Raw genomic sequence first — 10,622 nt, 5'->3', positions numbered from 1 at the left:
TGACACTAAATGACTTCCATCTCCATCCTCTGCCTTCTCTTACTGCAGGCTGGCTTCATCAAAGAACTTAGAACAAGGCCACCAAACTTCTCATCTTACAAGTCCCACTATCAAAGAAAGTGACCCACACTTTCTCCTATAGAGCGGAAAAATTCCAAGACAACATAAATTAGGAAGATCACTCATTACATATCTAATCAATTGGATATCAGGTCAATAACACAGGAATTCCTGTTGCAGCCATAGGTAACCAGGAGGAAAAATAGAGGATATATGGTCAAAGGATAGACGTGCACTAAAAATGATAAAACTATTTTTACAGACATTTCTTTTGGTTATAATTAAAACTTTAAATTAGGCTGCTTATAAAAATCACAATGAGCATCATCATTAAACAATTTAATTCCCAAAGTTAGAGATTTTTAGTTATATACTTATATATCACAACCCTTTAAGGAGGCCACTAATAAATACTGTCAAAATTTGCAAATATAGACTATTGACTAGTGGTTACAGAGGGTAGGGGGTGAGGAAGGAGTGGGGAGTAAACGGGGTAAAAGGGGTCAAATATAGGGGGTGGGGGATGGTGAAGTGGGTAAAGGGGATCAAATATATGGTAGCTAAAGGAAACTGGACTTTGGGTGGCAAATACACAATAGAATATACAGATGTCTAATTATAATATACACCTGAAAATGATATAATTGTATTAACCAATATTACCCCAATAAAACTTAATTTTTAAAAAGTTTAAAAAATTACGAATAAAGTTTTCAAGTCAGAATTGAAATAATAAGCAACTCCTCTGTATAGTTATTACCTCTAACCAAGGCCTGGGAATTTACCTAGACAAATAGATTTTATAGCTTCCGAAAAATAGGATAGTTCATAATTCTCTAAACTGTCCTTCCTTGCTGTGGCCAGCCCTTGCTCTATGACTGTAAAACTTAGCAGATTTTGGCATGATCTATTGTTAGTTTTATTAAGTTATTGAAAACCTTTATAAATTAGCGTTATTTCTCAAATTTGGAAAGTTTTCTCATTCTGAATACTTAGACATTTAGGTCACAAATTGAAATACTAGTAAAAAAAACTTTCATCTTTAGTCAAGTTGTATAGTTACATGGCATGAAACTGATAAGAGTATTTAAATACTCAGAGCATACAAATACTTCAAAGCATTACGAACTTTGAACTTAGCAAATTTTACTAAATTTTAGTATTTCCAACTACAAGAAAACCAAACTGCTCTCAGGTTTGAGATGATTTAAGCTAACTCAAATTCTTCTTGATTCTTGACATCAATATTAGATTTACAGTTTTATTATAGTAACAAATGTTACAGTGAGAGCTATGCACATATACAGATTATAATTAAATTCATATATAACAATACTTACATTTTTAAGTTACAACTTTTGATACTAAATGAAGTACAGCTTAAGTTTACAAGAAAGATAAGAAAAATACACAAGGCAAAAATAGAGTTGACAGTAAAAATATAACTATCTGTTCTTGATACAACATGTGGAAACTTAGACAGCTATGTCTTCCTAATCCAGTCGTCAAAATTGTTAAAATATAGATGATTTGGCACCATTATATCTCATTTCAAAGATAAGATATAACCTGGAATCCTGCATAAGCACATCTTGAAGACTGACTACAGTTGGATGACAAAGTTCTTTTAATAGAGAAGTTTCCCGATTTGCAGTTCTAGGTACTCCTTCCTTTTCACTTTCTGTCTGATTTTATTCATGGCTACCACTTTACCTGCAGTTTTGTGCCTACCCTTATACACAACTGCATAGGTACTTTCTCAAATCTTCTCTATTTTGGTATAGTCTTTCATAGTTAATCAATAGGTATGGTAGTTGCTGGCTGATTACCCCAGAAGGGACAGCAGTGGCTACCACATCAGCAACACTCTTCCCTTGACTTTCCAGAGCCAGCTTTGAAGTTAAGCACTTGTATTGCATGTTTGAAAGTTACTAACAGAGTATATCTCAAAAGTTCTCATCACACAAAAATATTTTATAACTATGTATGGTGACACGTTATTTAGAGTTACTGTGGTGATCATCTTACACTCTATACAAATATCGAATCATTACATTGTACTCCTGAAACTAATATAATGTTATATGTCATTTACACCTCAATTAAAACAAAGAAATAGTAGGTTTAAGAAACACAAACACAAAAAAAGACAGCTTGCCTGTGTCATAGCGAGCAAGGTGCAAATCATTTGAGATGAAGTCAGTAAAGTAGCCAGAAGCCAGATCAGGGACTTTATGAACTCTGCTGAAGTTTGGATTTTACTCTAAAAGTAATGAGAAACTAGTGAAAGGTTTTAAGCAAAAAGTGACTTGATCTAATTTACATTTTTAAAAGATCATTTCAGCCACTTTATAGAGACCTTGGGTCAAGGGTTGAAGCAGGGACAACTGTGAAGACCACTGTAGCAGCCTGGGAAAGAGACGATGGTGGCCCAGCATAAGCTGTAGCGGCATGGACAGGAGGGAAGGGAGAGATTTAAGATATGTTTAGAGGTAGAGACAACAGAATTTGCTTTTGAATTAAATGTGGGTTATGCATGAGAGAGAGGCATCAAGGAAACTCCTGGTTTTCTGGTCTGAGAGGCTGGATGGCACCATTAACTGAGATGGGGATGAGTGGAGGAGAAGAGGGTTTGCGGGGTAGACATTAAGAGTCTTAGGACAGTCATGTGGTGATGGTGGCATCCATTAGACCTCCATGTAGACACAGCAATCAGGCCATTGAATATATGATATGGAGATCTGGAGAGATAAAGCTTTTAGAATTCTTCATCACAGGTGGTATTTAAAGCCATAGATTTAAGCGGGGTTACTTCAAGAGAGTGTGTTGCTCAAGAAGAGAATGGCTCCCAGGACAGAGCCCTAAAGAGCTTCAACATTTAGAGAGTAAACAGAGATGAGAACAGCAACGACAACAACAACAGAAAGCTGAAAAGCAATGAGAGAATAGGAAAAGAATGTGTGTGATGTCACGAAAGCCAAGGAAAGAAAGTGTTTTAGGGAGAGAACGATCAGTTGTATCAGTTGTGCTAGAAAGTCAAGTAGATAAGAAAAGGAATTGGTCAGATCATTCATGAGACCATGAATAGGGGTCTTGATGCCTGGGAAGGTGCTGAACGCAGTCCAACTTCATGTGGTCCTGCTCTTCATTTCATTGAACAATTACTGAGACGCTACTGGTTGCCAGTTACTAGGCCAAGTGAGGGGGATAGACATGAAAAAGTCCTGGAGGAGAAAAACACGAAAACAAAAAGCTATAATTCAGGATAACAAATTATACAGTAGAAGACTGTCTCAAAATGATAGGATGGCAGAGTGATTAAGATAGAGATGCCTCAAGTCCTGGCACTACTGCTTATAGCAATGTGACAATTGCTAATTATGCTATTTTCTAAAGGTGGGCCTGCTAATACCGATCTGAGCACATTGAGACACAGCAAGAATTTGTAAAAATCAAATGCTAAATGCAGACCAGAATTGAAAATTCCCTGAGCAGACCGAACCAATTAATCCATATAAGGAAATTTAATTTAGTTTATTCTGCAAAACAAGTGGAACTTAACTTGGGCCGCTTCTTGTAAATGCCTCTAAAACTGTAAACAAAACTTAAACGGTTCCTCAAATTTGACATGAGGTAACCACTTTTAACCATTAGTGAACTTCTAATGTTGCAGCTAATCATTGTGAAGGATAAACAGTGCCTTCATTTTGACTATGTCGGCTGTCTTATAACAATATATCTCTAAGCTTCAATCCACTGTTGGTTTGAGAACTCCCAGTTTTCAAACTATCGTTATTTGCACAATAAATTCTTACTAAATACTGATCCAATGGGTTTAATTTTGCTACTTTTGGATTTTCAACGTATTTTATAAATGGTAGCCATGGAATGTGAACTAAGAAGAGGAAAGAGGAATTGAGTAAGATGTCATAGAGAAGGTAACATTTAGAACTGGTTACTGAAAGAGTGGTATGAGTCTATTAGGCTTCCAAGAAGCATAAAGAATTTCCAGACTGAAGAAAGACAAAGACCACAAGCAAAGAGAGTTGAAATTGCATGGCCATCTTACAGATACACATTCGGTTCAGTGGAACTGCTCGTAGGGTGTGGGGAATGTAGGAAGCTGAATCCATTTGGCTGGGACCAATTAGATGTAATGAGCTTTGTGGGCCATTTGTAGGGATTTGGACCTTGATCCTCAGGCAGTGGGTGTTCAAAAAATGTCCTTAGTTGGAGGCATGGCACAATTAGAAAATGTATTTCAGAAACATGGAATAAAGGAAGTCGAGCATGTCAGAGCCTATAGAAACATTGGTGTATATATGTAAATAAACAAGATAATGAAAATAAGGTAAAGCTAAGAAAGTTTTACTTTGGTAATCCCAGAAAAGCTTGGATCCTGTTGAAATGCTGGTAGGTGTCTGACAATGACAACAGTGGTAGAGGAAAGGAAGAGGAAGGGGTGAACTCTGCAGAGTGAACAGAAGAGCTGAAGCAAACCCTTGGTCTGCAGGTGACCCCTAAAATGATATGGATCTAGAAAACCCTAGCCTAGGACAGTCTGAAATGCATATTACCTCATATAATCTTTATAATACCTTTGGACACAGCTGTTATCACTACATTGCATGTAAAAGTCAGAATGATTAAGAGAATTGTTCAAGATCCTGCTACAGCTAATGAGCTCCAAAGGGCACCTCTATTCTGTTTCTGCAGAAGCCGAGTGAAAAGTTCTTTCTAGACCACAATAGTCTATCTGAAAGCAGGAGCTTGTGCTGTACCAGAAACTCTTATAGAAAAGTAACTCATTATAATTTGTTCCTCGAACACTGTCATGCTAACAATGAGAGTAAAATGTGATTTGTATTATATTCCAGATTTATAGGAGTCCCGGTTTGCCCAATTTAAATTCCATCTGTATAATCCAGTGTTCTTCATTAGGAAAGATATTTCTAAGCTGTTAAAAGGTTCACAATGTAGACCTGGGTCCAAGACACGAGACTCTGTATGTAGGTCAGATACAGGAAATGAAGTACAAGTTACAAGCAATGGGATGGGGGAATGGGATTATTGGCTCTTTGTTATTAGGCAGCTTCAATGGGCATACAATGGGCACAAAATGCAATAGATACAGTGAGAGTATCATTAGATAAACTATTATTGCTTGTGGAACACCTAGTTGAATCACACACCCGTCAGCCACAAACTCTCCCCCAGGTACCTAGGACCCTTGTCTTCCAGAAGTTAAGAGTCTGAAAGAAGCCTGACATTTGGAGCAAAGTGAAGCTGCCTCTAATGAACTATAAAAGAAAAAGAAAAACTGAGTTTAAAATAAATCTGTCAAAGATAATGGTAGAGTCAAACACTGAAATTTCACACCAGCTGTCTACTGAGAGAGAAGCCGCATGCACCTTCAGAAGGAAGAAATGCTTCTTTAAAGAAAAAGCGAGAATTGGTATATGAGCCTAGAAATCTGTTCTATATACTCTGGTAAGTTTGCTTTTCACTCTTTCATGAAAGTTATAAACACCGGGATTGTTATTAAAAAGAAGAAAGAACATTCCTCTCTGAGGGTACATCGCCTGGGGACAGTGCTTACAGAGCCTCCCCCTGGCTCCTCAGCAACACCTTGAATTTCTCTCAGCTTTAGGGTCTCCATTTCCCTTGGAGACCAAAGCTGCAAGATCTGACACCCACCTCCCCAGGAGCAGCCACACTTCAAATGATTCCAGTCTTTTATACTTGGACGATTATCAGAGCGGTTAGCGGGAGCAGAGGAAGGAGGATGAAATGCTCAATCTGACCATAGAGGAACAGGCCTGAAGGCAGTCTGAGTACCAGAGTCAAATCCTGTTAATTCACCGCTTTGCCTGGGGCTGGCATCGCCCGTCTTCGATTTCGACAAGCCCACAGTGCCCCCTGCAGGCCAGGAGAGCAGGGACTTGGCTTGGTTTTGCCTAGGTTTCCCGCTGTCAGTTACTATTTTGGTAGAAACAAGATAAGGAAATGAAGAATATGAATTGTCTCAATCTACCAGATTATTGGAAGTCTAGTTTTGCCAGCCTGAATTTTAGTTTGCAAAGCTTCTGATCGGCCAAATCACATACCTGGGAATGACAATCTTTCTCTCAAAAGACAAGTCATTTAAAATTTAAATAACCTTAGAGGAAAATATAACCCCTTTTCCTTCATCTTAATAGACATATTTTGCATCTTTTATGATTTTTAATTCTATGTATGCTTAGTTTTAAATGGTTATAATATGTATAATAAATTTCATTTAATTTTTTATTAATTATTTTATATGCTGCAGTAGATACATAAGTTTATGAAGTCACTGGATAATTTACTTCATCATATTCATATTTTTGGGCCTTGACACTTTGATCAATACTCAATCTAAGTGATTTATATAAATGATTTATCTGTGTCTTTTTAATTAATTCTTCAGGATAACAGACATAATGACCAGTGGCCAACATACAGACTTTGGAGGAAGAAAGATTTCAATTCAGATCAACTTTTCCACTTTCAAGCAGTGTGCCTATGGCAATGTTGATTATCATCTCTGAAGCTCAGAGATCTCTTCTTTGTAACGGTGCTAGTAAGAATTAATTGATAAAACACAAATACAGCATCTCATAAGTAGTTGCATCGTGGTGATAGCATAACAAAGGGTAGCTATTGTGCTCCAGCAAAAGCAATTAACTGTAAACATTATTAAGTAGGATGCCTTTTCTGATCCTCCACTTCCAAAACCCAACCCAGGAATTCAGCAAACATGAAGGTACTCAGTTTTCCCCTTCTCTCTCCCACTTAAAGACCTTTTGTGATTGCTGGAGTTGAAGCCAAGTTATCTACTACAATAAGAGAAGGAAAGAACACAAAAAGTCCAATATAAGTCTTGGAGGGACAGTTTTCTAGCATTGACACAGGAGAGAACCTGGAGTGTACAGGAAAATTAGAGAATAGAAGAAGGGCCTTTTAAAAGGTGTTGCCCCATAAATCACCCCGCAAAAGTCCTTCAATGAATACAAGTAAAGAATGTACTTACTTTTTTAAATTTCCCGTGGCTATTAAATTTTGCCTCTGGAATGTGACTTTACTCTGGAAATAAGCAATGTGGATGGATCCCTAGATGTGTAAGGATTAAGTAATCATTATTGCTATTTATTCATAGACTTGAGATTTCAGGATGAAGAGGTAAAATCACCTTCATGACTAATAATATTTTCCTATTTAGAAAGGCTACTCTAGTTTACATTGGTCTGGCTCCCTTTAGAAATTGTCTCAAGCTCTTCCCTGGTTGTCTTGTATGCCATGGGCTCCAGCTCGTTGAGGGATGTTCTCATTCAGCATTTCCCCTCTGGAAACCTGAATATATGTCTGGGCTATATGTCTGGGCTTCCTGGCAATGAAACTCACTTAGTCTCTGGGGAGAAGAGATGCTTCTGGAGAATGCTGTTTTTCCTCGAGCAACAAAGTCAAGACAAGACCTGTTCTCTCCCAGGCCACTTTCCATGGCTCCTCTGGCAAGCTTATCAAGGTGGGGTGGGGGGGCAGGGAAGGGAGGATAATCCTTAACATTTGTTGTCTCAGCAACTCACAGTAATGTATACAACTATATCACAAATTGCAAACAGTTTAATCTAGATTTACCAAACTGATGAGAACAGCAGTTTCAGCTTTGAAGGGATCCAATTCTTAGAAGCTCCTAAGAGGAGTTCTGTTTTCAGAGTTCAGACAGGACATCTGTTGTCTTCTTAACCTGAATCCCTAATGCAAAGCTAAAAACGAACACATAATATCTATATTAGCTCAAGGTTACAATTAAATGGAAAGAAAAAATTTAGAAAAACAGCAAAACCAGAAGGCAGATCAGTTCACAAGTCACATAACATCATCGGCTCTGTAAATGAATGTCCCGGCCAGAGTAAATAATTAGGAAGTATCTACCTTTGCATTATAAATGATAATAAAAATGAGAATATTTACATTTACAAAAGGAATGACCACTCTAGTACCCCAGGCTAATTAAAGACTAAAATAAAAGAAATCTAGAAAAATAACTATTTAGGTCACCAACAATCCTTATTGGCAAAAGTCGTGGAGTAATACTACAGCATCTGCCCACAGTAATAACTCACAACCCAGCCACTAGAGTCAAGGCAATGTGTCAAATAAGTTTTATGTGACATTGGGATCACTTTAATAAGATATGATAGATATTTCTGGAAATGTGAAGTGTCAAGGATATTGTTAAGTGAGTAGCTTTGAAAAAAGAAATTATTTGCCATATTTAAGCCATTTGAAAGGGAAGCTTGAAGTCCTGTTGACTAAACTAAATTTAACAGAAAGCTCTAATTCAAGAGCATTAGACAAAAAGAATTTTGCAACCCTGAGATGGAGGGCAACATGTAGGATAGTGAGGCCTGAAGCATAGTAACCCTTACCCCCCGCCCCCACACACACACACCATGCTGAAAACATACATACGACTTTAAAATTTGTCATAGACAACCATGAATGGGAAAAAAGAGCATTTTCTGTCATTTGGGGTATAAAGCTATTTCTAAGTTCCTGAAGACTATCTACCTAAATACCACAAAATAAAATTTTTAAACAGAATTCTTCTTTCTACAATCATAGGCTCATATCCTGCTTAAGGCAAAGATGAAAACTTGGTTCACCAGCCACCATGCTGCACCTCTGTGAGCACTAGCTAAATGCACTGCAAACACTCTGGCTTGCTACCTTCGCTTGAGTGGCCTGTCATTCTTCCATTTATTTTGTGGTCTAGGCAGCACAAAGCTTTTGGTAAAGAGTTTTGAATGATAATGGCTGAAGGGTTAAAATGGGATATAAGCTAGTGGTAGTTCTTAATCTGCTGCAAAAACAAAACCAAACAAAGGGAAAGTGTCATGCTCAATATTAAATGCAAATTGTACAGTGGCTTAACGTCCTTTCAAGGAAAGTCAAGGGAATAGAGACATCAGCAGATAATCAGGACTATGTGGACAGTGCTTTGACATAAAAAAATAAAAATAAAAACTCCATTATCTTCAGCGCTGAAGTTGACAAAGAGTCGAAGGGAACTATTGCCTGAGTCACATCATAACTCTAAAAGGTTTGCAGAGAGCAGACATGGGGATAAGTCACCATGGGAATTATGCTAAAAAGCAGTGATTCTCAAAGTATAGTTCCCAGCAGCATCAGTAGCTCTTGGAACTTTTTACAAACATTAAATCTTGAGCTCTACTTTGCATACCAAATTAGGTGGTGATTCTGATACCTGCTAAAGTTTGAAAACCACCAGAGTTATGTTTCAATTGCACTTTCATTTCTATACTGTATTATCCATGGTGTGTGCATGTGTGTGTTAAAAATTTTGGAAGAGAATATTAACCTTTAAATTTTTGCTTGTTTTATTTCAAGGGTATTAGTGGAAGGAATAATAAACACAAAGATGATTTCAATAAATAACCACAAGTAATCTAAAATGATAGAAAAAAACAACAGAAACATATTCTAATTTTTTATATTCTTTTTCTTAATGGTCAAATGTGAACTCTTTGGAATTCTACTGAATTAAACATTATATTTGCTTTTATTTGGAAGGAACTTTAAGAACATGTTACCACCTCATTTTATGGATGAGAAACCTGATGGCTAAGGATTTACTGACACACCCGGGTCCAATAGAAACTCACAATCTTGGGTCTGAGGAAGAGGAATCACAGGTAAAAATTTTAAATGTGTAGATATTCTTGCTTTAGAAAGAAAATAAAATATTGACCCATGCTGTATGAAGTTAAAAGGCTCGTTTAGTCGTCTTGCCCCAATCTGGGCTGCTGTCCAAGGTTGGTGGCTAAGATTCACATCGTTAGAGAAGCATATGCTCTCTCAGGAGGCCATGAATCACCAGAGCCGCCTGTGGCTCCAGCTGCAAGGCTGCCCTTACCAGCGAAATGAAAGAGTCTTCTCACTTTCTGCTTCTTCCCTCCCCCATGCCAGGCCCAGCACCATTACCAGCTCCATATTCCTTCTGTGACTGCATTCTTCATTTCTGGAAGGAAATCATAAGCAACTGGTCCAGGGAGGATTGCTTCTGAGTGAGTAAAGGATTAACTTTTATTATAATTGTTAGTCACTACTATTTTATTTATGCATGATATCCTTCCTTCTTTCAAGAGTATTTAAGAGGGGATTTTGTTTTTAAGGACATGTTTTCTATCCCATCCTCTGTCAGGCCTCAACACCTTTGGAAAGCATGAGGATGAAGACAAGAGGACATGAGGACTAGATGTGTTAAGTTCCCACACCTAGGCTTGCAACTCTATTAGGAAAGGCATATAAATGACATATTAGAAATAATGACCTATTGGCAATTTTTGTAAAGTAAATAGAAATAAAAATACCTTGGCTGAGAATCATAGAGATTGTGGGGAAGTAATATTCTGTTTCAGTGAATGATAAATATGATCTGAATGCTGAAATTCTCTCCGTTCCTTTTTGGATGACCTCTCTTCTTCAAAAGCTTTCCATATCAGTTTCTGTTTATT

Source organism: Rousettus aegyptiacus, unplaced genomic scaffold, assembly GCF_014176215.1.
Source record: "Rousettus aegyptiacus isolate mRouAeg1 unplaced genomic scaffold, mRouAeg1.p scaffold_m13_p_11, whole genome shotgun sequence".
In the NCBI taxonomy this organism is placed as follows: Eukaryota; Metazoa; Chordata; class Mammalia; order Chiroptera; family Pteropodidae; genus Rousettus; species Rousettus aegyptiacus.
The sequence above is the reverse complement of the archived record's forward strand: the minus strand, read 5'-3'. Positions refer to the sequence as shown.